A 27944-nucleotide genomic window follows, 5' to 3' on the forward strand; every position below is an offset into this window, starting at 1 on the left:
TAAGTCCAGAAATCAGGACCCTGATTGATGGACCACAGAGGCATTGAAAATGAGAATACCATAGAAATATATTCCCATCATTTCTTTTTCCTATCAGGACCAACTGTGGACACACAGTAGGGGGGCATATTATCCTTGCCATTATCCAATTGACCCAAGTGACAAGAAATCAAAATGTCTTTTGTAGTCTTTCAAGGGAATGGGGATTAGAGACGGGAGGGGTGAAAGCTGCTGCCTTTATCTTGACACCTTTTAAAACTAGGGAATCCATTTAATGTTGCGTGCATTATTCCAAAATGGTAATTACCCTGAAAATATATGATAAACACATGCTAATGAGATAAGCCAACAAGGGCAAAAAATCCACTTTAATAATGCAATCATAAGAGAAAGAGTTTTAAGTAGATATGGGGAAATTATCATAAATGTCAAGGCTCACAAAATATAATAAAAAGGATTGATGTGTTTTATACATGCTAAATCACTGATGGGGATTTATTATCTACACAAGACTCCCAGCTGACAGAAAAACAGGCTCACCACATAACAATAACTTTTGTAAAACATTACCATTTAATTTTACATTTTTCTCTCCTTTTGCACTGAGCTCATAAGTCAAAAATTTTCCCATGCACTACAAGGATATCAAATCTTTTGAAGGAGGGGTGAAAAGTATTTTGTTACCATTTGCATGAAAAAAGAAACAATTAAAAAAGGTGCTGGTTATCTTCATAAGCATCACATCTATTTCCCTCTCAAGAGCGAGTACCAATATCTCTATTATCAAGACAGCAAGGAAAATGCACATGAAGTCAGTATCTTCCAAGGTAAAATTGCATGTGGGGAAGAAAGGGTTTCAGTTTGTATTAGGAAATGAAAACAAAAATAAAAATAGACATTACTTCAGCTTCCTAAGAAGATGCCAGAAAAAACAATCTCAAGGGAATATAAGAGGGAATTAAACCCTGCAAGTGGAGAGGATTAGTTTGGGAGGAGGACCAGAGTCTGTTAGAGAGTTCACAAATTTCTGGAAGACACAATTGGGGGAAAAGCATGCTGAAAGTGAAAGAAGTGTGGAATGTACCTAGGTACGTTAGGCCTTCTTGCTTCCCTCTAGAGGCTCCAGGCTCAGAAGTAGGCTTAGAAGAAGGAATTAAAACAGGTAAAGAAGTAAAACCTACACAATTTTCCTTCCCTCCCCATATGCAGAGCAACAGCAACCCATGGTGGTAATTTGCAGTCCAGGCAAATATGTTAAAGAGATCTTCTCTAAAAAGATCAAATAAGCTGACTAGGGAAATTATGGTACATTTGAAGCCTGCCTATACACAGAAGGATGGACAACAGGTTGGCTCCAGCTCTTGCAGCCTGGGTAAAGGTGGAGGTTCATTCTGTGGGTTGACACTGTAAAGCTGTGCTTGTCTTTGACAGGTCTTCGCCAGCATGGCACTGTAATATCCATGTGGAGTTAAAGTACTCAGGAAAGAACTAGTTCAAGGATAAAAGTCATCTAGCCTTCAATTGACCAAAACCATCCCAATGGTAACCATCAAAAATAGGACTGCTAAGAGTTCGCCGTGCCACGCCCAGAAATCCCCTCAGTACTCTATCATTTGTAATGTGGTATTTAAATGAGGAGCACAGAGGATCCCAACCATGGTGGATTCTGGCTGGTATAAAAGGAAGTTTTCAAGCAAAGATTAAAAAATGGTTTCATGAACAAATATCCTATTATAAAAAGCAGCTCTTGGGCAATGAATTGGAAGATGTTTTGTTTTAAACGTTCAGAAATACAGAGGTAAAGAAATAGAAGATCCTAAAAGTTTCCATGGTAGAGGCTGGGAGAAGATTGCATACAAAAAACCCAAAAAACAAAAAAACAAAAAAGTAGGGTGACGTTAGACTTCTCACTTAGAAAACTTTATGCTAGAAGACCTGAGGAAAATTATTTTGAACTAGATTTCCAGACAAGCTATATAATCAATCAAATATGAGTGAAATAAGACTCATAAGAATTCTTGCCAAGACTGTTTCTGAGTTACTCGAGAACATACCAAAACAAGCAAACTCAGTCAAAATCAAGAAAGGGAAAATAGGAAATCCAAGAAATCCTAGATGTAACATAGAAATGCAGTAAATATAATCTCAAGTCCTTCAAAGTGGAGGAAATACAAAACACAATTGGTTAAAATTACAGGAAGAAACAGTACTGACAGGAACATGACAGGGATGCCCACGCTCACCACTGTTGTTCAACATAGTTCTAGAAGTCCTAGCTCTAGCAATCAAATGACAAAAAGAAATAAAAGGCATTCAAATTGCCAAAGAAAAAGTCAAACTCTTACTCTTCGTAGATGACATGATACTTTTTGTTGAAAACCCAAAAGTCTCCACTTCAAAATTGCTAGAACTCATACAGCAATTCAGCAATGTGGTAGGATATAAAATTAATGCACAGAAATCAGTGGCATTTCTATACACTAACAATGAGACAGAAGAAAGAGAAATTAAGGAGTTGATTCCATTTACAATTGCACCAAAAACCCTAACATACCTAGGAATAAACCTAACCAAAGAGGCAAAGGATCCATACTCTAAAAACCAGAGAACACTTATGAAATACATTGAGGAAAACACAAAGAAATGGGAAAGCATTCCATGCTCATGTATTAGAAGAATAAATATTGTTAAAATGTCTATGCTACCCAGAGCCATCTCCACATTCAATAAAATTCCTATCAAAATACCATTGACATTTCTCATGGAGCTGGAAAAATAATCCTAAAATTTATACGGAACCAGAAAAGACCCCAAATAGCTAGAGGAATGTTGAAAAAGAAAACCAAACCTGGTGGCATCACACTGCCAGACTTCAAGCTGTATTACAAAGTTGTAATCATCAAGACAGACTGGTACTAGAACAAAAACAGACACATAGATCAGTGGAACAGAATAGAGAACCCAGAAATGGACCCTCAACTCTAAGTTCAACTCATCTTTGATAAAGCAGGAAAAAATATCCAATGGAAAAAAGACAGTCTCTTCAATAAATGGTGCTGGGAAAACTGGACAGCCACGTGCCTACTCTTACACCATACACAAAGATAGACTCAAAATGAATGAAAGATCTAAATGTGAGACAAGAATCCATCAAAATCCTGGAGGAGAACACAGGCAGCCACCTCTGTGACATTGGCCGCAGCAACTTCTTGCTAGACACATCTCCAGAAGCAAGGGAAACAAAAGCAAAAATGAACTATTAGGATGTCATCGAGGTTAAAAACTTCTGCACCGCAAAGGAAACATCAACAAAACTAAAAGGAAACCAATGGAATGGGAGAAGATATTTGCAAATTATGTATTAGATAAAGGGCTAGGATCCAAAATCTATAAAGAACTTATCAAACTCAACACCCAAAAAATAAATAATCTAGTCAAGAAATGGGCAGAAGACATGAACAGACATTTCTCCAAAGAAGACATACACATGGCCAACAGACACATGAAAAAATGCTCTCCATCACTTGGCATCAGGGAAATACAAATCAAAACTACAATGAGACCTACCTCATACAGTCAGAGTGTCTAAAATGAACAAGACAGGAAACAACAAATGTTGGCAAGAATACAGAGAAAGGGGAACCCTCTTGCACTGTTGGTGGGAATGCAAGCTGGTGCAGCCACTCTGGAAAACAGTATGGAGGTTCCTTAAGAAGCTAAAAATAGAGCTACCCTCTGACCCAGCAATTGACTAGGTATTTACCCCAAAGGTACAAATGTAGTGACCCAAAAGGGCACCTGCACCTGCTGCTTCAAAGCAGCAATGTCCACAGTAGCCAAACTATGGAAAGAGCTGAGATGTCCATCGACAGATGAATAAATAAGGAAGCTGTCGTATATACAATGGAGTACTACTCAGCCATCAGAAAGGATGAGTGCTTACCATTTTCATTGATGTGGATGGAAGTGGAGGAATTATGCTAAGTGAAATAACTCAATCAGAGAAAGACAATTATCATATGGTTTCACTTATATGCAGAATACAAGAAACAGTACAGAAGATAACAGGGTAAGGCAGAGAAAACTGAATGGGAAGTCATCAGAGAGGAAGAATAACCATGAGAGACTCTTAACTGTAGGAAACAAACTGAGGGTTGCTGAACAGGGGGTGCGTGGGGTATGGGATAATTTGGTGATGGGCATTAAGGAACACATGTGATGTGATGAGCACTGGGTGTTATACACAACTGATAAATTATTGAACGCTTGAAATTTAATAAAATAAGAAACTACCTTCCCAGAGGCCCTTACATTAGCCTCAACTGACAAGAAGAACTCAGACCACATCTCTTCTGCATCCCTTGGGTTTTTTGTTTATTTTTACCATACACGTGCATTAATTTCATTTTAAAATTCTTATGAATATTCTCCTTATCTGTGATAGATTGTGCATCCCTCTCATAATTATCACACACGAAGACGAGTCTTAATTTATCTTCTCTGGTTCATTGACAATTGTTACTATGCACTAAACATTCACTATACGCTTTAAATGATTTCTCCTGTCAAGGAAAATGCTACATTTAGCATCACAGCAGAGAATAACAATAATCATATAAAATTCTAGTCAGTGGAGTATCAAACTGGGAAATACAAAGACAAGAAATACAATTTGAAACTGACAACATTCCCACAATGAGTGAACCTGAGTCCCTTTCTTCCTTTTATAAAAGAGCACAATAATGCTTACTTCCCAGGAAACTGAAGTGAGTTTTTAATGATTTTCAAGTACTTCTTGAGGGCTTGAGAGCTGAGATTTCACAACATATTATATATTTAAACTATTCGCAGTTCTCAAAAGACTGAAGTGAATAAGTGTCCTGAGCAGGGTGTCAGAAGCCATGAATCCTTGATACAGCTCTGCCTGTTTTTATTCTAATATTTAGGCAAGGCATTTCAACCTGCCTAGTTTCAGTTTCCTCATCTTTCAAGTAAAGACAATGTTAGCTCTGCCAAATCTCAGGGTTATTGTTAAAGGTTAATAAGCAATTATGTGCAAAAGCTCTTAGGAAACTATCAAGTACACTGCAAAATCGGGGCACTATTATACCCGTGGGAAGCATATGGCAACAGTTACTAAGTGAGAGAAAACCCTTCATTAGGAGAATGCCCAAATTGGACAGTTTTGAAGCTCAGCCCCCTCGGGTAATGCTGAGATGTTCTAAAGCCAAGTCTGTAAAACAGCTGCCCAGGGCAGCCAGCAAAAGTTCACTCTTGGCTGTCATACTGTTTTGGAAAAAATATGAATCACTTGCTAACACTTAAAATATAAAGAAAATCAACCTAAAAAATCCAAACTTTCAGCTCCTCTGTAAAAGCCAGGAGATGTGGCCTCACCTTGGCTGTGTTCTGGAATGTCACTATTCCTGAAGTGAGCAGGTTCTTTTTCCCCATAGATGGGGTGTGTACCCCCTTATCAGCCACAGTCCCCACCACTTCCTTCTACCTCATACCTGGCCCACTGCACTTCTTTCATTTACCAGTTTGGTCTCTCTAACAGTTGAATTTGAAGCCATTGTTCTAGCATTGGGTACAGAGATAGATAAATGCATCCCAATTACATGAAAAGAAAACTCTGCAAAGGTTCAAAGAAAAAGATGCAAAGCTGAGGACAGATGAGAAGAACATGAGTTCCTGCAAAATGGTTGGATGCCAAAGCTGGAATAAAAGACCAAGAGAATGTCCTGCTACATGGAACACTATAAGGAAAGTCAAGACTCAGCACTACTAATATTAATTTTTCACATTACTTTCTCAACTGTGCTCTTTTCTAGCTTTATTGAGATATAATTGGCAAATAACATATATCTTTAAGGTGTACAATGTGATAACTTTATATGTGTATACCTTGTGAAATGTTTACAACAAGGTGAGTTAACACATCCTTTACCTCACATAATCACCTTTTGGTTATTGTTGTTATGGTAAGAATATTTAAGATCTACTCTTCTGGCAACTTTCAAGTATACAATACCATATTTTTAACTATCGTCACCAGGCTGTATGCTATATCCTGAGAACTTATTCTTCTTATAACTGGACATTTGTACCCTTTACCAACATCTCCCCATTTCCACCATTCCCCAGTCCCTGGTACCCACCACTCTACTCTCTGTTTCTATGACTTTGGATTTTTTTAGATTCCATATGTAAGGGAAAATATACAGTATTTTTTTCCTGTCTCATTTCTCTTAGCAAATACCCTCAAGGTCCATCCATGTTGTCACAATGGCAAGATTTCCTTCTTTTTAAAGGCTGAATAATATCTCTCTGTGGTTGTGTATGTGTGTGTGGTGTGTGTGTACACATACGTATATATACCACAGCTTTATCCATTCTTCTGTTGATGGGCACTTGTATTGTTTCTTATCTTCACTAGCATGTCAACAATGCTACAATGAACACAAGAGTGCAGATATCTCTTTAAGATCCTGATTTCAAAAAAAAAAAAAAAAAAGATCCTGATTTCAATGTCCTTTGGAGATATACCCAAAATTGGGTTGCTAAATAGTAGCTCCATTTGTAATTTTTTCAGGAAACTCCACACTGTTTTCCACAGTGGCTGCACCAGTTACATGCCCACCAATAGTGCACAAAGGTTCCCTTTTTTCCAAATCCTTCCCAACATTTTTTTATCTCTTGTCTCTTGATCAAGAGACAAGCTATTAGCTTGTCTAATATCTGTTAGCTATTCTAACAGATGTGAGATGGTATCTCATTCTTGTTTTGATTTGCATTTCTTCTAAGTTGTCCAATTTATTGGAGTGTAATTGTTCATAGTAGTCTCAAGATTCTTAGTATTTCTCTGATTTCAGCTGTATCATCTCCTCTTTCATTTATAATTTTGAGTCTTCTTTCTTTTTTTCTCAGAAAGTCTAGTTAAAATTTTATCAATTTTATTAATCTCTTCGAAAACCAATATAGTTTTGTTGATCTTTTCTATTATTTTCTTATTCTGTATTTCATCTGTTTTGGCCCTAATCTTTACTATCACCTTCTCTCTGCTAACTTTGGGCTTTGTTTAATTATTCTTTTTCTAGTTCCTTGAGGTGTAAAGTTAGGTTGTCTAATTAAGATCTTTCTCTTTTTCTTAATATAGGCATTTATCACTATAAACTTCCCTCTTTGAACTGTTTTTGCTGTATCCCATTAGTTTTGGTATGTTTTGTTTCCATTTTCATTTGTTTCAAAATATGTTTTTATTTCTCTTTTGATTTCTTCTCTGACCCATTGTTGTTCAGGAGTGTGTTTTTTAAATTCCCACATATTTTCCACTTTTCCTCCTGTTTTTGATTTCTAGTTTCATACCATTGTGGTTAAAAAATATAATTGGTATGATTTCAACCTTCTTGAATTTGTTATGACTTGTTTTGTGGCCTAACATATGATCTAACTTGGAGAATGTTCTGTACGCACTTGAGAAGAATGTGTATTTTCCTGTTGTCGGATAAAACAGAACTCTAGTTTTTAACTTAGTATGGGGCCACCCAGAAGAAATATTTCCCAGTTATACTTGCAGCCAGGTATGGGCATAGGCCTAATTTTTAGCCAATGAAATTTAAGAAAAGTAATATGTGTACTTTGAGGATGTACTTTAAAGAGAAGGAAGATAGCTCATTACTCCTCTCTTCCTCAATCCTGATACCCAGGATGTGGATGTTATAGTGAGTTATCTTCAAGCATGACAATAAAACTAACATTTAATGGATGGTGGAGTCAGAAGATAGAAGGAAACCTGGCCCCTGGATAACTTTGAAGCAAAGTCAACATAACACACTCAGGTCATCAGCCTCCAGTTTATTACAAAGAGAGTGAAATAAACTTTTGTAATATTTAGGACACTGTTAATGTGAGTCTCTCTTATACACAACAAAACCTATACCCTAACTAATACATTTTGAAAACCTTCAGTAAAGTCTGGTGGCACCATAGGCTTGACTTGGTGACCATTATGGAAGAATACGATTGAATACATGCCCAGTGAGACCCTCTGAAGCATATCAGATAGTTTAGCTCTTGCAACAATAAAACCAAGACTGACTGACAGAGATGAGAGAAATGGAAACCTCTTTATTCCAATGCCTGGAGATCCTGGGTCTTCTACTCCCTTTAGATGAATCTGAATCTAAATTACTTAAGAGGTTCAGCATGCAGGATGCATGGGCAATATGAGGGCAGAGCACACTTATATGCTAGGTACACATATATGCACACACATGTACACATGTGCAGGAGTGTTTGTGCACACATAAAATTACATCCATTCATAATAGAAAAAAAAAACCTACTTCACAATTGGAACTTCTCAATAGGGAATAGTCTTAGGAAAAAAATTCTGCCCACAAATTACATTACAACTTCCCTATTCAGTGATATTATCTTTAAGAACCCAGCTATCAGGTCACCTGGGTGGTCTGCCTTTGGCTCAGGTGATGATCCCGGGGTCCTGGGGTTGGGTCCTATATGGGGCTCCCTGCATGGAGCCTGCTTCTCCCTCTGCCTATGTCTCTGCCTCTCTCTCTGTCTCTTAGGAATAAATAAATACATACATACATACATACATACTAAATACATAAATACATGAATAAATCTTAAAAAGAAAAAACTAAGCTATCATCTGAATTCTATATTGAAATACAACTTTCATGATTTCAAAGCAAAAGGGAGTATTATAGCTCTGGGGACAGAGAATGGTACCTCATTTCTCTTTTTTTTTTTTTTATTGAAGATAATACTCTAGTGACTTTCAAGAGAAAACACTTAAAAATAATAAAGTTCCCTTCATCTTATTTGTTTTGCAAGGACAGTGGGATCAGTTGCATTAAATTATTCATTAAATACATCTTACTTTACTCACTTTGTTTTGTATATATATTATTTCTCAGGATATTATCACTTTAATTATTAAAATATCCCCTGTGAGGCTCATAGTAATTATTATTACCCTGGAATCATTATATAGAATGAAAAAAATTACAGGTAAATAGAAGATGACAATCTTTTCTCTTGTAAGATCAAGATTACAACAGCTCTGTAACAGTAATCAAGATTGGGACATTCTGCTAAAAACCTGGAAAGTTTTTCAAACTATCAAAACCTGCAGGGCCGCCCAGGTGGCTCAGCGGTTTAGAGCTGCTTTCAGCCCAGGGCGTGATCCTGGAGACCTGGGATTGAGTCCCACGTTGGGCTCCCTATATGGAGCCTGCTTCTCCCTCTGCCTATGTCTCTGCCTCTCTCTCTCTCTCTCTCTCTCTCTGTGTGTGTGTGTGTGTGTGTGTCCCATGAATAAATAAATAAAATCTTTAAAAATAAAAAAACCCTGCATGATTGGGGTCCTGAGTGACTCAGTCGGTTAAGCGTCTACCTTAGGCTCAGGTCAGGCCTTCAGCTCAGGTCATAATCTGAGTCTTGGGCTGGAGCCCTGCATCAGGCTTCCTGCTCAGTGAAGAGTCTGCTTTTCTCTCTCCCTTTGCCCCACCCCCTACTTGTGCTCTTTCTCTCAAATAAATATCTTTAAAAAATTTTTTCTAAACTGCATGATGAAATACAATGGAGCTATGATTGGAGCACAAACCAGTTAGCCTATGGACTCTGAAAACCCATGCTTCTTGCTTTATATTCTTTTACTGACACTCCTACTGTCTCTTCACTAGCATGCCATCCACTCTGTCTCCAATACCACTATTTCACAGATATGGGCACATTTTTGACAGTGGAGAGCTAGATTAGTCTAGAGGGCGCAAAAGGAGAGAACCAACAGCTTAGGAGATGTTCTAGGTTTGAAATTCCCATAAGGTATAGACAAAGGGCACCTATGATTTTCATTGCAGTTGCTCTGCCAGAGGCAGAAAGTGAGATGAATTTCTAGAAAATAGTCTACCTAAGACTGCAGAAGAGTTCTTCTGACAAGAACATCCCTTTGCCAAATTTTATGTAATATTGATACGAACATAAATTGCTATAGCTACTATGGAAAAAGTATGTAAGCTTCTCAAAAAAATTGAAAATGTAACTCCCATATGAACCAGCAATCCTACTCCTGGATATATATGCAAAGAAAATGAAATCAAGATTTCAAAGACATATGTGTATTCCCATGTTTATTGCAGCATTAATCACAACAGTCAAGATATGAAAACAATCCAAGTGCCCATCAATGGAAGAACGGATAAAGAAGATGTGGTATATACATAGAGATGTGAGAGAGATATATATAGGCATAATTCTAAGTGAAATAAGTCAGACAGAAAGAAAAAGACTATATGGTATCACTTATATGTGAATCTAAAAATGCTGAACTGGTAGAAATACAAAGTAGAATGGTGATTACCAGGCTAAGGGTGGGGGATAAGGTAAAAATGTTGCTCAAAAGGTATAAACTTGCAGTTAGAGATGAATAAGATCTCAGGAACTAATGCACAGTATTGTGATTTTAGTTAACAGTACCTATTGTATATTTGAAAATTCTAAGAAAGTAAATCTTAAATGTTCTTTTAAAAGAAATGGTGACCTGTGATGTGATGGAGATGTTAGTTAATGCAACAGTGATGAGCATATTGTGATACATCAGCATTTGTAAACCTTAAACTTACACAATGTTGTATGCCAATTACATTTTAACAAAGCTGGGAGATGGGGAGGGGGAGGAACATTCCATTGCCATTTTTCCTTTATGGATATCAATGTTAAATGGAAGACACAAGATCAATAAATCTTAGTGATTCTAGGATTTCCAACACACTACCTCTTTATACCAATCAAGCCTTACCTAAATTCATTTTCTCATCAATGTTACAGTCATTTTAAAACATGAAAACATGAAACATTATACACATTGGGTAAGAAACATGAAACATGAAATTATACACATTGGGTAAGAAACATGAAATTATACACATTGGGTAAGAAACAATTAAATCCTTTAATTGTTATATTGATATTGATAACAAAATATGGTCACATAGGAAAAGAGAGATCCTAAAATACTCCCCAAATAATTTTATACAAAGCTGAAGTGTTGGAAGAATGGTGGCTGCAAGACAGAAAATGTTATTTCCAATTTTCCAACTCTTTCCCTCTATTATGTCTTCAATTTTTTTATGTCTAAATAAGCTTTCAAAACTTTTACTTTCATCCAGTCAATTGAATTTCTCAGAGTCAATTCATGTACGATTTCAAAACAAGAAAAAGATTAACATGACAGATTCCATTTTATATCAGCTATGTGTTGTAATTTTAGCTTATCTGCAAAAGAGGCAGTATCTAGATAACCTTACTAATAAATACACATAAAATTTATTAGCTTTTAAATGTGTACACTTTGGGGCACCTGGTTGGTTCAGTCAGTGGATCATGCAACTCTTGATCTCAGGGCTGTAAGTTTGAGCCCCACATTGGACATAGAGATTACTTAAAGTTAAAATCACAAATAAATAAACACATAAACATGTACTGTTTTCTCTTCCTGAAAGGAGCTGACGAACAATTAAGCAACACACGGAAATGCAGCATATGATCAGTTTGGGAGGAACACTAATACTGGGTATCCAAGGATGAGGATTATGTTTCTGACTCAGGGAAAGTGGACACGGGGACTTGACTTGAAACAAATATTAACCCTCTGTGATTCATCTAGTGCATTCATATAGTGAATATAAAATAGGTATAGTCTGAACTCTTCATTATCCTTTTCTTCACCATTCATCTCTGAAATAGTATTTTGATATTTTCCTTAATGCTAATTCCCCCCAGAGGGGAATTTTTAAAATAATTATTATTCACATTTAAGTGCTTCTCTGTCCAGAAAGGTGCAAAGGGAAAATGCTATAGGAAAGTGCAGCCTAGACTTTCAGTGAAAGTCACATCTTTTCTTAATTTTCCTTTAGGTCATAAATTCCTTGAGAACAGGAATAATGTCTTTTCCATTCCTGTAAAATCCCTCGGGTAATAGCACAATGTCTTTCTCTCAGTGGATACATTTCTTTCAGTTTAGGGACTTTCTCAGAATCTTAAAAATATTTTCTTTTACTACAACTATAAGCATTCCTTCTCTTGAACGTTGAGAAACAAATGTAATTTTAAAGCTTCTTTTACAGGGATTTTAGGAGAAAATGACAGATAACCAATGCAGAAACAATAAGTATAATACTATGTAGGATAATCCAGACTGTGATTCTCAATAGAATTCTAGACTTTTTATTCTTTCCTTTCCAAAAAGAAGAAAGAAAGGAAAGAAAGAAAGAAAGAAAGAAAGAAAGAAAGAAAGAAAGAAAGAAAGAAAGAAAGAAAGAGATAGAAAAAAAAGAAAAAGAGAAAAGAAAGGGGGAGAGGAAGAGATTGTTTCTACCTATACCTTTTGTGCTTGAGTAGTAAGTTCTGATGAACCCAGAAGGAGCACATCTTGTAACTGTTAAGATAATTCTTTCTGAATCTAAAATTTGAGGTGATGCTGTTGAGTCCATTCCTGGGGAGTATATATATATTTCTATGCAACTAAATAATATCCTCAGATAGAACAAGTTGAATAAACATTCCCACTTTAAGAAAATGTACACATGAAGAACTATAGCAAAATATTTGAATTATAAATTCAGTAGCATAATTTATTTTGACTTTATCAGCTGAAAATACTACATCATCATGTCAACAATTAACTGATGTATTTTGTAACCAAATCTAGAATTTTAAGTAAGGAAAAAAATAAAACGTATTTTCCTTTTTTTCTATTCATCTGTTGTGTTTGAAAATAATAAGGATTAAAAAGAACTTAATTGATCTAAACCCAAATTCTATTTGAATTTCTCATTTGTATTTATTTTTTTCATTTTTTTCATTTGTATTTAGTGAAATGAGTAGGATATGATAACTCCAAGAACAAAATTTCAAATTATTTGACATGTTACTACATAGCAAACCTAAGATTGCCAAATGAAAAAAAAAGAGCAATATATAAGAAAGATTTCATATCAGAAAAAGCATGCTGAATATAAATGAGATGTAGAAGGACATCTGGCACAGCAAATAGTGATAAAGTACTTAGAAATACACATGCACTTTACCATTAAGTACAGACAATGCAGCCCCCCATATGACAGTCTTCTTGCATCTAGAATCACTCATTAAGCTAAGAAGTAGCTCATTCCGGTCATAAAATCCTCGAGAGTGGGAACAGTGTCTTTTTCACATTACATAAAATCCCCGAGTAATAACACCAACCTCTGATAATATTATGATTGTTGTCAATAACTTTATGTGAATTCTCTTATTCAATTTTCATAATAACTCCATAAGGTATTACTTAAACCCACTTTAGAGATGAAGAAAAAAAACTTCAAGAGGTTAATAATTACTTTAGGATAACACATAGTAAGTATCAGGGCTGGGATTCAAATAGACATTCTGAGTCATGAACTCCCATTGTCTGAAATAAATGTATTTCGTTTATCAAATAAAGAGGTCTTCTTGGTTTGCAGACTGTTTGCCATCTTCTTGCTTCATCCTCACATTGTGGGAGATGAGGAGAGAGGGAATGAGGAAGAGTCAGAGAGAGAGTGAAACAAAGAGAGAGCTTGTATTTCCTCCTCTTTTTACAAGATATTAATTAATTCCATCATGAAGGCCCCACCCTCATGAACTACTCTAATTCTAAAAACCCTTCCAAGGCGCCACCTGCAAATACCAACACACTGGTTACTGGGGCTTCAACAAATGAATTTTGGATAGATAGTCAATCTATTATATTCTCTTTGCTCATTCCAAATACGAAGAAGGGATCTGATACACGCAGAAAAGGAGTAAGAAAAATGGGTTAAAAGCCACTATTTATTGAACATGTAGGTAGTATACTAAACACTTTACATACATTATCGTTAATCCTCTTCCCAACTCTGAAAGGTAAGCCTTTTTAGCCTATTTTATGGAAGAGGAAACTGAGTTTCTGGGACATTAAACCTTTTGTTAAGGTCTCTCACCAAGCATGGGGATCTGGCGTTCAAATGCAAATCTGACTGATTAACTTCTGGGCTTTCTGGTAGAGATGCCTGTGAGTTAGGTGAGCCTTCCTCAAACTCCTCAAATCCACTACACAGGTTTGGCCCATCCCTCATCCACCTCCCCACACTGAACCTAGGCTGTTTTTTTACTCAAAATAGTGAAAAGTCCTGGTCAGTAGGGAGCTGAGGATCTAGAACCTCATGGTGAGTTACTTGAAACTGCATAAAGAACTTCCATTGTGTGGTAAACACACAACTCCTTAGTGGAACATTTCATGGATTCCAGAGGCCAGTGATTCCACTTCTTTGTAGGATTGCACTGAGATAGCTGACCCTCAAACATCAGCAACTGTCTGTAGAGAGGCTGAACGCTGGGCAGACAAGCCCCAGCCTCACCTACTGTTCCCAAGTTCCATACAGGCACAGTAGCACAGAGCCTCCAGGGCTTGAACACTGCCCTCTAGTGTCAGTGTGAGTCAAAGGTCAGAGGAGACATTCTGAAGAGAACGTATCACTCATTTTCCAGGTATAAATATACTTCTATAGTTGCATCTAAGGGTTAGATTAGTTTAAGGGAAAAAAGAACTTATACATAATCCATTTGTCAGACCCTTCTACACCAGCCACAGTATTCAGTTAACCTGACGGGAAAGTGGTAGGTCTACAAAGCAGAGGATAGCAAGGCTTGCCTAGGCTCTCACTGACTTTCCATGCATTGCTATGTTTTGCAGCTTCTGTACAGCAGTTTATAGATTTATGGGATCTCACATAGGGAATCTTTCCATGTAGTGGAATGAAATGGTTGTGTGACCATCCTTTATTTAATGTTATCTAATGGCAAAGTATTTAAAAGGACTGTCAAATTTAAACATAAGTTACATATATATAATTTTTACAAAAAGATACGCATTTCAGATTTGTTTACCTTCCTGTGATAAGTGAATGTCAATACTAAGACACCTGGAAGATTAAACACACACATACACACACACACACACACACACACACCACAAAAAACAAAACAAAACAAAACAAAAAACGGGGCTACTGGATAGTTTACTTAAGCATCCGATTCTGTCTCAGGTCATGATCTCAGGGCTGTGAGATGGAGCCGCACCTCAATCAGCCTGAGATTCTCTCTTCCTCTGCCCCTCATCTCTCTCTCTCTCTCTTTCAAAAAACACCACCCTTATATGTTCCTTCAAGGTAAAGGTGACATTTAAATGTGAGCCTACAATGACTATAGCCTAAAAGAATTTTAAGGTATAGATAGAGCATTTTGAAAACAGATGTTTGGAAATGGAAACATGTGACTTAGCTGCCAAAATTAAATAAGCATGTTATCTCTTATTTTAAAAAGCCTCATTTCTTACACTTTAAAAGACTTAGATATACAATTTTCTAGGCTGTTTTATAATCATCTACACAAAGAGTATCACTGGATTTAAACCTTTCAGTAAAATGTAACAAAGAAATACCTTCATGTTAATGGATAAGAACTATTAACTCAGTGACATCATGGAACATGAAAATGTACCAGATAAATTTCAACGAAACCTTTCTATTATTAGATATAAAAAAAAGTTATAATTTCACAAGTAGAATCAAGTTTTCACTTCATCCATATGAATCTACTTATTCTTATTAGGTATCTTTTTCAGCTTTGTTTTCATTAAAACCAAGTGTGAAATTAAACTGGACTTATGAGCCAACATTTGCATCACCGATAAAATGAATATTTTCAAAACTATAAAGCACACTCGATCAAGTTTTGCTTGCTAATAATTATGAATAACACTATGACAAAGATGTATTCTATTAATATTATAATTTAAATACTTAAAAAATAATAGTTGCAGAAATCTCTATTCTATTTTTGTATGTTTTGTAATAAACATTAATAGAACACCACATGCAGAATTTTTTTAGAGATTGTTTTTCTAAACTATTAGCACCATTGGAATAGAAGTCTATTTCTGGAAGAATGGGTAGTAATTGACTGAGCTTAGATTTCTTGCCATCCTCGTGTGAGGGGGCTCTAGGTCAGATATAATCGGATTTAGAGGGTTACGGAAGAAATTCACATACTTCAATCTGTTACCTCTACTCTGAATAGTTTTCCTTTAACTATTGGAACAGAAATCCACAAATTAAATCCATTCATACTTGAATAATAACAGAAAGTCCTGTCTTCCATGAACCCAGATTAAACCCAGCATACTTTTAATACTATTCTCCCCAACTCCTTGTTTAAAACACCCGAATCTGCCATCTTGCAGAACATGGGGAAGAAAGTGTCTTAAAAATGGTGCAACTCCCATGCAATGAACAATCTCCATCATAAAGAGCTGTTTTCATTTTAAAATAAACTTATGAAGAAATTAAAGCTTAACAGTTTAAGGAATGGACTTCTTCACAAGAGGCCAAATATCTTAAGATCAGCCTCCTTTGCAGTATTTCCAAGTGGTCCTTTTGCTCTAAATAAACTTTCTGATTACTCCATCACTTGCCTAGTTCACTGCCTACAGCCACCACCATGTGATATTTCAAAGAAGGTCCTGCCCACCCATCCACCACAGAACGTTAGCCAAAGCTTCACAGAATTACTCACCCACAGTGTTGTTAGCAGAGAAAACTGGGGAAAGAAGAATTTCCTCCCTCTCATCTGCAGATAATCATCTTCTGTCCTAAAGCATAAATTTTGATTACCCAGATTATTTTAGCTTTCAGAGTCACACAGGTTATTAGTGGTAATAAAATCATTCAGCCTTATAAAAATTAAAAAAAAAATTCCAACCACAGATATTTAAGAATCTGACCTCACAGCACATTATCCACCCACTATGGTAAAGTAATTTTCTCTTTGCTGTCAGGGTGATCCTTTTTTCATTTCTCTAGCTACAATTTAAAAAGAAAACAAAGTGATATGACTAAACTCATCAGGGCACAAATATCTGCAGCCAAGGAATGGGGGTTTTTGTTTGGTTTTTCTTTCATTTGTTTTTCTGTATAAAGCTAACTAGCCTACATGGATGCCAAAATCAAGAGCTTATTCACAATCTCCTTAAACCCAACTGAGGGGATCACCTGACAGAGAGGTGAAATCCTTCCAACTCAGGTAACTTTGTCCTCACCACCTTGATGACCATGGGTATTTTGGGTTTTTTTTTAAGATTTTATTTATTTTTTCATGACAGACATACAGAGAGAGAGAGGCAGAGACACAGGCAGAGGGAGAAGCAGGCTCCGTGCAGGGACCTCGACGTGGGACTCGATCCCAGGTCTCCAGGATCACGCTGGGGCTGAAGGTGATGCTAAACCACTGAGCCACCCAGCTGCTGGATGACCCTGGATTTGAGACATCTCTCAAGGATTCTGCCCTCACTGTCTAAGGTACCTTCTAGAAACTTTCCTTCTTTCAATTTTCCCTGCCAAAATGTACGTTAAAGTTTGTTTATTTTTAATACTTGTTCATGTCTAATACCTACACCTTCACAAACCAGTAGGCAAAAGTTACTATTTTCAACAAGCGTCTCACGTGTCTAGGAAAATGCATGTTGGCATAGCTATGAAACAGCAGCATTCTTTGTGGATCATGTCTATCTCTGGGGTGAGGAATCAGGGTTTTCAAAGAGCCCAGTGAGGCATGAAGAAATCCAAGCAAGCACTCAGAAAAGCACTGTGCTCCAAAAAGCTACAGAAGTATATATATAATATAATTGTTTTTTTTTTTTAGTTCCACATGCTGAGACTGGAAAATGGGAAACAAAATACTTCTAAGGGTTATGACTAGTAAAATTACTCTCTTACTTTTTTTCTATATGTTCCAATATTTTCCAAAATATCTGCCACAAACTTGCTATTTTTATAATCACATTATTTTAAAGCATAAGTAAAAAAGTCTTTTCTTTCCATTACTGCTGATCTGAAGCACATATTATCTGAATTTTAGAATATTTTGTTATGGGAATGATTCCCTCCAAATAAATCTGTGGTAGATCCAAGAGATCAATTACACATACTTTATATAAAGAGTTCTTTTAATTAACCATATAGCAAATTGCTTGCATTTACTGTCACTAAATCATCACTCTACTTGAATTCCTCTTTTCTTGGTCATACCTAATCAAGTATAAGTATAAACTTATAAATAAGTTTAACAAAACTTATGCTTAACAAAGATTACTATATACCAATTGCTTTGGACATCTTATTCAATAGTCTCTGGGGATCATGACTATTTTTCATAATTAAATAGCTCTATACTTACTACACACTTGCACCAGATAAGACATTCTGCTGCCGCTGAGAAAAACTGAGTAATGCTAATATGCTTTCTTCAAGTAAATACATTGCGAGTTTTGCAAGAAGGAGCAGGGTGGGAACCAAAAGAAGATAGAGGAAGCTAATCATTGGTTATAGATAGCACATATATCAAGGGCAAAGGGATGAAAAAAACGTTGGTTTGGATAAGAAAAACAAGAAAAAGAAATTTTCAGAAGGTTTTGTTTAAAAAAATAGTCTATTCAACAGCTGAATTTGAAACGGAGTTTACCAGTTGTTACAGTAAATATATTCAAAGTGAATCATATAACCGCTAATTAGGTTTGAATCACTCAAGTGTACATTTGCTGTGACAACAGTTTTCCCTTTACAGATCATCCCTCTATTTATAAAAGAGCTGAAAATTAACATTTCCTGCTTTTGTCACACTGAAGCATCTTTCAATAGTTCCCAGCAAACATCTGAAGGATTCTTGCATCCTGAGATCATCTGGCCATTATGTTTTCAAGTGTTGTCTCTTTTCAAGAACTGGGTGAGATGCACAGAATAAGTGATTGCAGATTCTTTGTAAAATAGCAACAAGAACACAACAAAAATACCCGATTAGAAAAGATCACGGGTTACCATTCACGGCAGATGGGAATCAACGTAAATTGACAGTGGAAGTTTTCATTTTGTTTTGCACATGACTAACCACATGTGAAGCCTGAACCCCAGAGAAATAAAAAAACAAGATTGTGTAGCTCTGTTTTTAATACTGTGATTAGTAGTATATCCAGATTTAAGCAGGTTTTTTTTCCTCCTAATTGAAATAGTTTCTCAAATAACATCATTTTAAGAACATGTGCTCCTCAGATACCAAATACAGCCTAATGCCCACTCATTTCCACAAGTATTCATCTCAAAGGGGGAAAGTTTTCTGGGTAATTTTAATGTGGCATCCCCTAATCAATATTAGCCGTACTGTGAGACACTGCCATCAGGAATGAAGCAGTGTTTTTTCTCCAGGACTGTCAGCTGAAAGTGCTAAATAGAGTCTCATTCTATTGTGGACTTGATGCTCTCTACTCTCTGAAAAATAAAAGTGCTGTTCAGGCCCTGAAATTCACTGCATATTAGGGAACATCTAAAGATCTGTAGCATAATCTCAGGTCTTTTTTTTTAATTAATTTATTTATTTATGATAGTCACAGAGAGAGAGAGAGAGAGGCAGAGACACAGGCAGAGGGAGAAGCAGGCTCCATGCACCGGGAGCCCAACGTGGGACTCGATCCCGGGTCTCCAGGATCGCACCCTGGGCCAAAGGCAGGCGCTAAACTGCTGCGCCACCCAGGGATCCCCATAATCTCAGGTCTTAAAGGAGTGAATAAAATAATGCTTTGTCATAGGGTTTACCCAATTGCCCAAGTGGTAGACTCACAGGCAACTATATAAAGGTCAATTATATAGAAGATGTTTCCAACTTATTTTTCTGAGCACATTCTTGTCTTCAGCATCTTTCTCTCATTCTTTCAAGTTTTCTTTTCTGTTTTTTTTTCTTGAAGTTTCTACACCTTCTCATGCTCCCCATAAGCTTTCCGTGATTAAATAATTCCTCAGGTTGAATACTTGGCAACACATTATTCTGAAATCCACTCAAAATTGATACACTCGGAGTTCACTTTTTAAGAGATGGATGACCCCACTCTTTTGAATCAACTGCCATAGTCACACCCTGTCATTCCTAATAATTTTGCCTTCTTCAACACGCTTTGTATCTTCCCATCAAGCCCATGCTGTTCCTCATCTATGAAATGTCTTTCACACACCTGTCTTCAGCCCTCACAGTAAGAATAGCATTAATCCTTCAAGGGCTTGTTCAAATAACACCTTTCCCTTGTGGCTTTCCCCTGAATATTTTATTTATAATAACACTATGCTTTTGCTAATAAATAGCCCTTTCTCACCTAGAAAGTTTTCCTCTTTGACAAGATTCTAAAGACACATGGATAGAGATGTAAAGAAGAAGAGAGATATGCACCTAGCTAGCCAAGTCAACTAAGCCAACCTTACTAATCAATAAGATGGTCAATGTCAGAGCTAAAGCACCCTCACAATCAATACCTTTCCCCAGGCACCCATTAGTCAGCATTATACTCTGTAGTTCTGGGGCTGCTCTGTTACCACCATAAGCATCTTGAAGGCTTATTTATATTTGTAACTCAGCATCTGGTCAATATCTACTGCTTACTCAGGGCTTGACAAATATACACTGCACTGGCTGAATTTTTCAACTCTAGTTTTTCTCGTTTGTTTCTTTTGGGATTTTTTTGGTGGTTTCATTTTGGTTTTGTGTTTGGGCTATTTGGTGCACTTAGGAACATTTCACTGCAAGAATGAATCCAAACAGTAAAACAGCCTTTCAAGAGGGTAGATGAACCTCCTCAATGGAAATTATTTTCAATGGCATTGACCACCAATCATTACTACAAAATTTAAGTAACAACACTGCTAATAAAGGAATTTAATTATGAAAGATTCTTTTTTGACTTGCATAGCAAGAGAAGAATAAGAATGAAGTTTAAGATACTCTACAGATAAAAATTATAAGTTTACAAAAGTAAAAGCAATTTGATATAAAAATTAAACACCAAGCTCTCACAGACTGTGATTGTAAACATCTCTCCACACCAAGACTTTACATTTCATTTAAGAGATAAGTGTCACGACAATCAGTTTTTCTAGACTGAGGTTCAGAGTTGTGCTTATTAACTGAAAAGCAGCCTGTTTAGGAAATGGTCCTCATTCTGATGTTGCTCTTTGAATAGTCAGTGTGAGCTCATGTTTCACACAGTAGCAACATTCACACAACCAATATTTCTGAGTTTTTTAACCTGCAAATCTGAGAAAAGAATCTTTTCAAATGACAGCTTCTTGATATGTCTTTAGTCAAGCAATCAAACAGACCACCCAAGAAAATGTAGTTTTGTAAAATAAAGCCTGCCCTTCAGAGTTACATTTTTGAATCAAAGCAACTTGAGCACATGAGGAAAAAAAAAGAATAATTTGTCTATAGAAATTATGCATGTGATTTTCCTATTCAATTACCCCTCTTTCTAAGCACTTTTGCATAAACAGTGACATTCATTCATTTGAAAATTAGCTATTGCCCTTACGGGCACTGTGAGTACATACAACTCACAGTGTATGATAATCAAGATAGTCAACCATACAAAATAGCCAAGTTTTGTTCTGGCCTCACTTAAAAAGTTATATTGCTGTATGAATAAAAAAAAGAGAGAGATGAGGAATATGAAAGGAAGAAGAGGAAGAGGAAAAATTATGAAGAGGAGAAAAAGTAAAGAGGAGAAAGAAGAGGACATCTGGGGAGAAGGAGACTCTTGATCTCAAGGTCATGAGTTCAAGCCTTACATAGGAGGAAGAGTTTGCTTTAAAAAAGTTTAAAAACAACAAAATAAAAAGTAAAAAAAAAAAAAAGATATAAAAAAAGAAAGAGGAGAAGAAAGTATAATATTCCAAAGAAATTATCCATAAAAAAAGAAGTTATCTGTCTTCCTGCTGAGCATCACTGATCATTTGTTTTAGAATTGATTAAAGCAACACAAAATACACCTTTTCCCATAGCTTTGTTAAAACTTATGTAAAACTACAGAAAATCAAAAAGAAGTCAAAGGGAAAATATTACCGTTCTTACAGAAGAACAAAGATAAGATTACATCTGATTTGTCCTCAGAAACCTTGCAAGCAAGGAGAGTAGAGTGAAATATTTAAAGTGTTGAGAAAAAAAAACACCAACCTAGAATTCTATACCCTGAAAAAAATCCTTCAAAAGTGAAAAAAGAATTTCTTAGACAAACAAAAACTGAAGGAATGGCTTTCCATTAGACTGAATATAAAAGTGGAAAGAAGTTTTAAATGTCTCTCAAGAGTTAAATTTCCAATAATATGTGAATAATCAGAAAGCATTATGATTACTGGAAATAGAAAAACACATTAGGGACCTGCTACCCTAATACTCATCTTGGATTTTTTATCTTATTTTGTTGTTGTTGTTCTTGTTGTTGTTGTTGTTGTTTGGCTGGGTACAGTATACTTTATTGATGGTACATGACAAGCTAGGGGTCCCCAAATCCTTCCCCTTCTTCAGAGAGTCTGGAATGAAAACTGTAGAGGTTGGGAGATTCTCAATGTGTTGGGGGATGAATTGGGGCAACGTCTCCCCAGCAGCTGAGGGCCTCTCTCTTCCTCTTGATCTCACTGGGGCTGGTGGTCAAGGGAGCTTTTATTCCTTGCAGGCCATGTGGACCATAAGGCCAAATTCATTCTCATACCAAGAAATGAGCTTGACAAAGTGGTCGTTGAGAGATAGCCAGTCCCAGCATTGAAAGTGGAAGAGTGAGTGTCACTGCTAAAGTCGCAAGTGACAACCTAGTCCTCAGTGTATCCCAGGATGCAGTTGAGGAGGGCTTCTGATGCCTATTTCACTACCTTCTTGATGTCATTGTATTTGGCAGCTTTCTCTAGGGAGCAGGTTCAGGTCCATGACTGACACACTGAGGGTAGGGACACAGAGGGCCAAGCCAATGAGTTTCCCATTCAGCTCAGGGATGACCTTGCCTACAGCCTTGATGTCACCAGAAAAAGCATGAATGACGTTCTGGGCAGCCTCTTGGCCATAATGCTAAAGCTTCCCAGAGGGGCTGTCCATGGTCACCTAGAGGTGGCAATGATGATGAGGAGTGTTGTAATGAGTCCTTCCATGATGCCAAAGTTGTCATGGATGACCTTGGCCAGAGAGGCCAAGCAATTAGTGATGCAGGAGTCATTGTTGGCAATCTTGAGGGAGTTGTCATACTTCTCAGGATTCACACACATCACAAACATAGGGGCATTAGCAGAGGGTCCAGAAAAGGTGACCCTCTTGGCTTCACCCTTAGGTGAGCTCCAGCCTTCTCCATGGTGGTGAAGACTCTAGTAGACTACTAGAGTACTAGACTATGACTACAACATACTTAACACCAGCATCACTCCATTTGATGTTGGTGGGATCTTGCTTCTACAAGACAGAGATGGCTACCAATTAATAACAAGTTTCTCATTCTCAGCTTTGACTATGTTGTTGAATCTGATGTGGGTAGCATTATACTGGGACATGTAGACCATGTAGCTGAGGTAAATGAGGGGGTCACCAGTGGTAACAATATCCACCTTGCCAGAGTTAAAAGCAGCCCTGGTGACCATTCTGTTGAATGGGGAGAAGCAGAGAGCCCTATTTTGTTGATTACAGTTATACTCAGTGGTGTGCAGGTCAGTAATTAATAACCCTCTCCTATGGGGCAACATGAACTGTTCCAGCACACTTTCTCCCCTTTAAGACAAAGGTGTTCAGCTTTCACTGCAATCATTTTGCCTATCATTACCGACAAAGCCAAAGTCTTTTCAACAATGTATTCATCAAGGAAATTTCCAGTTTTGATCCATCCCCAAATCAAGTGTAATTTAATTACAAATTAGAAACTAAGTCAATGATGCTACTCTACTAAAACAGTGATTAAATCCTAGTAAAAACCTGAGATTTTAAACAGACTGAAATCTGGTCAACTCTTAGAAGACATCATTTTGAGCTTGCCAAGTAACCTCTGTAAACCTTTTTTCTCCACATCTCTAAATTGAATATAATACCAAGCCTGCCTTGCTATTGCATAAAAATTAAACTAAATAATCCATGTAACAAATATCCAGTAATGACTATATGTGCACAGCACACAGACCAAAAAAAATCACTCAAATTGCATCAGCTACTCTTATTCTTTGAGAAGAACAAGGTTATTTACAGTTATAAACTTCCAAACTAATAGACTCTTGTGTAAAAATGAATTCACTTTCCTGAGTTATTTATAGTGGCATTTTAAATTTATTTTCAAAAATGAACAAGTACATTTAATTTAAAATTAATAAGACCATTATTGTGTATTCATTAAAATTCATGTGATTATTGGAAGCATTTATAAGGTATGCAGTGGACTCATTATATAGAGAGACAGTAATTAAGCCTTAATAAATGGAATTTGAAATAATCATTTATAAAAAGATATTATTGAATTTGAGACCCCTTATTTTAAAAATCTATCTATAATATCTATTTACTAGAGGCAAAGTAGGAAATTATATGTTTTGTGAATATTTAAACAAATAGAATTAATTTTAGGAATGGATGACAAAGGGTAAGTCTTCCAGTCAGAGACAATCTGTTGCCTGTTAGAAAACCATAATACAATCAGGAGATTCTTGTGACTTTCTTCTCTGCATCTTCTCCTTTTTCAATAATCAAGGTCATTACTTAATGATGTCAACAGAGACTCTCCTTTCTTCCTGCAAACACTGACAATAAATGGCAGGCTTGTTCATGTGTTGTCACAAAGGTCAGTGTGTAATTGGCATCACTAATAATACCTGTGTGATTTAATTTGATCTGCAGATAATTTCTCTGGTTTTCTCTTTTTCCCTTGTGATTTTGCAAGGGAAATGGCAATATTTAATTCCACTTCCTTAAAATATTTGGTCACCTGAATAGCTAAATCACAAATTTCAAGAAGTCACCATGAGTATTTTATCTAGAATTTTTTTCCCCAGCTGCTTGCACAGTGCCTGGAATTAACCAGGGTAAATTTCATAAAGTTTTCTCAAATAAATGAATGAAAAAAAAATGAATGAACAAACAAATACAGGAAAGAGTGCAAAATGTCTTTAGAAATTACTAGAATTGTTCAGAACAGTGCTTTATGACCTCAGATGTGATCTCCTTTAGTTTTTTTACAGTACTTCTTACAGTTTGAAAATACATGTATATATGTATTTAATTAATTTATTCAAGTAATTAATGACTGCCTCCCCCACCAGATTATTGTACTTACACTAATACTCCTAACTTCTAGGACAGGACCAAGTACATAGTAGGCACTCAGTAAACCCTGGGTAAACTCTAATCAAGGAATAAATGCTTCCTGTTTGGGTAGCTCTGCTAATTAGTAGGCACCAAAGCTCTATTTTAAGATTCTATGCCTCACTTCATTCCATGAAAAAACTCTGCAATTAAAAAGCAAGTCTATTTGATAATATTTATTATATGATGGCATATTCCCCAAGATTTTCAGTTGGCCTTATACATGTGAAATCTTTAGAGATGGAATTTCATCTCACTTTCTCCAAATAACCATGATGTGCAGACCAGAATTTGCATCCACAACCACTTTTAAAATACATAACATATTTTCCAAAATATACAACATATTTTAAATTGTATTTTAAATGCTTTATTTCTCTCCAGCCAAATGAGTTCCAGTTATTTGTCCAACTGTTTTATCTTAATTTTGAAGGTGGGACTAAGAATATTATAAAACAAAATGTGTATATGGTCAGGTCTCTATGAGCCCCACAAAGTTGTCTGTGATTTGTGGTCCATATTAAGCTAAAATATATTCAGTATATAGCTCTCCATATTGTCAATGTAACCTTTGGGTCTCTTTTTATGCTTCAAGGAAAAATGCTATGGAGAACTCCCCATACATGAACTAATAGGCATTTCACATTTTTCCCTCTGTCTTCTCAAAGACAAGATGATTTCAACCTGAATGTGATTTCAATCTGAACATTCAATCTCTTATAAAAACAAAAATTAATACAATACAAAGCAACAGTAGCAATAATAGTAGGATCTATTATTATTATTATTATTATTATTATTATTAACCCCAATTATTAAGGGTCTATTATGTCCCTAGCTAAGCACTAAGAGTAAATGATATTCAAAGTAAACATCAGTCTTATTTTAATATTTTTCTCAAAATCACATAGGTACCAAGGGGGCACAGCTGGTATTTGAACCCAAGTCCATAAGAATACAACAGAGATTCTCAACTTTGACACTATTGACATTTTAGGCCAAATAATTCTTTGGTGTTGAGTGGGCTGTCAAGTGCTCCTACTCAGTGAATGCCAGAGAAACCCCTCCCAGTTGTGACAACCAAAAATGACTCCAGATACTGTCAAATACCCCATGGTGGGGGGAAGGAGGGCAGGGGTAAAATCTCTCCCACTCCCTGCCTTTCAATGCCACACCTATCTCAACCCATCATCCCCATTCCCATAAAGAACCACTGGAACACAATGCCCAGTTTCTTTACCATTATTCCTTCCTCAATGAAGGAAGAAGCCTAAGAGTCCAGCATTCAAATTTTACCTATTTTTAGTATTTACTAAATTTAGTATTTACTCCCTTTTTTTTAGTATTTACTAAAATTGTAAAAATTGGTTATACATTCATATGTCAATTTAACCAAGCAAACTTCTACCTTAACGAGATATCCCAGATAAACCAAACTTCACAAGGGAAGGTACTAAGTTACTGTGAAACTAAATTTCTCGGGCATTGTTTGGTAGTGCTTAAATATTGGAAAAGCAAAGGGAAAAAAATGGACAAAAACCAGAGTATAGTGACATTTTCATTTGCACGTTGCCTCTCTTTAAGGAATTCACGGAGTTTACTAGAATTAAATCTACGAGTTAAGAATAAGAAACAGAATTTGATTCATGGTTTATTTTCCAGTGATTTTTTTGAAGTGGGGTTTACCCTGAAATAAGAGTCATGAGTGTTGTTTCTTCGGGTGATATATCTTCTACCACTTTTATCTAACATCTGAGGATCACAATTCCAAATGATTTTTCTAATTGAAGAAATTGATTAAAATGACACCTTGGAATTTTGAAAGGTAATTTCCCCACCTTTAATTTTAAAAAAAAAATTAACTTGTTTCTCACACACAGAATTATACTGCTGTGTTTTGATTTTGCTTTTGTTTTTGGCATTCCTGATTCCCAACATTTGTATACAGTAAATGAACTTCAAAAATTAAGTATCAATAACAGTGAGACTTTGGCTTCTCACCATGATGAAGGAACTGGTATCCATGAACCCTCCTGCAAAAACAACTCTAAAACTGGACAACATATGGCAAGTATTTTGGGGAAGTGGACAACACACAGGCAGCTAAGAAAAGGAAGACACATGAAATTGCCTCCAGGTACTTTCTGGACAGTGCACAGAAAAGCAGCCCCAAGCACAGAGTGATGAGCTAGACAATCTGAGTTGAGGAGAAGAGGTGAGGTTTGGGTCTGCAGAAATGGCAGACTTTCTAAGATAGAAGAGCAAAAAAAAGAGAAGGAAGTACAAATCCAAGGGCCCAGATATCAATGTGACAGGTTGCCTGAGGTCCTCAGCTGAGAGCAAGGCCATGTGTGTAAGCAGTGAGATTGCCCAGATAGAGCGATGCATAGAGAGACTGGAGTGCCAGCCAAGCCACAGGCAGGAATGTCACCATGCACATTTGCCATTCTATGGAGATCCCAAAAGATCCCACCTTACAACTCAGGACCAGGCCCTAGATTGAAGGCCATGACCAAGGACTAAGGACAAAACAGAAATAAGCCTAAAACCAAGCCCAAAAGTATAAGAGGATTCACTAATAACTGCCTGCTGAAAGAAGAAAAAGCAAAAGAAAAACACCAACATTCAAAGGAACACAACATAATCCAGTGGCCAGAGGAGTAAGG

The 27944-nt window shown here is 36.4% G+C and overlaps 2 long non-coding RNA genes across 6 annotated transcripts in view; one reads left to right on the forward strand and one right to left on the reverse strand.

Annotated features, from left to right (window-relative positions):
• Positions 1-27944, reverse strand: part of LOC119873876 — a 284170-nt gene that overhangs the window by 44837 nt on the left and 211389 nt on the right. For 2 of the 3 annotated variants that reach the window (XR_005366615.1, XR_005366616.1), the window contains exon 6: positions 16663-16738. The exons of the other annotated variant lie outside the window; for it this stretch is intronic. This is a non-coding gene — a long non-coding RNA (uncharacterized LOC119873876). The remainder of the gene's footprint in view (positions 1-16662; positions 16739-27944) is intronic. 3 annotated transcript variants of the gene reach the window in all.
• LOC111098007 overlaps positions 14345-27944 on the forward strand; it is a 38610-nt gene continuing 25010 nt past the window's right edge. Inside the window, exons 1-3 of one of the 3 annotated variants that reach the window (XR_005366619.1) lie at positions 14345-14577; positions 17249-17489; positions 26941-27103. This is a non-coding gene — a long non-coding RNA (uncharacterized LOC111098007). The remainder of the gene's footprint in view (positions 14578-17248; positions 17490-26940; positions 27104-27944) is intronic. The other 2 variants (XR_005366620.1, XR_005366621.1) reach the window with 2 other exon arrangements.

The sequence above is a fragment of the Canis lupus genome, chromosome 11, assembly GCF_011100685.1.
Source record: "Canis lupus familiaris isolate Mischka breed German Shepherd chromosome 11, alternate assembly UU_Cfam_GSD_1.0, whole genome shotgun sequence".
In the NCBI taxonomy this organism is placed as follows: domain Eukaryota; kingdom Metazoa; phylum Chordata; class Mammalia; order Carnivora; family Canidae; genus Canis; species Canis lupus.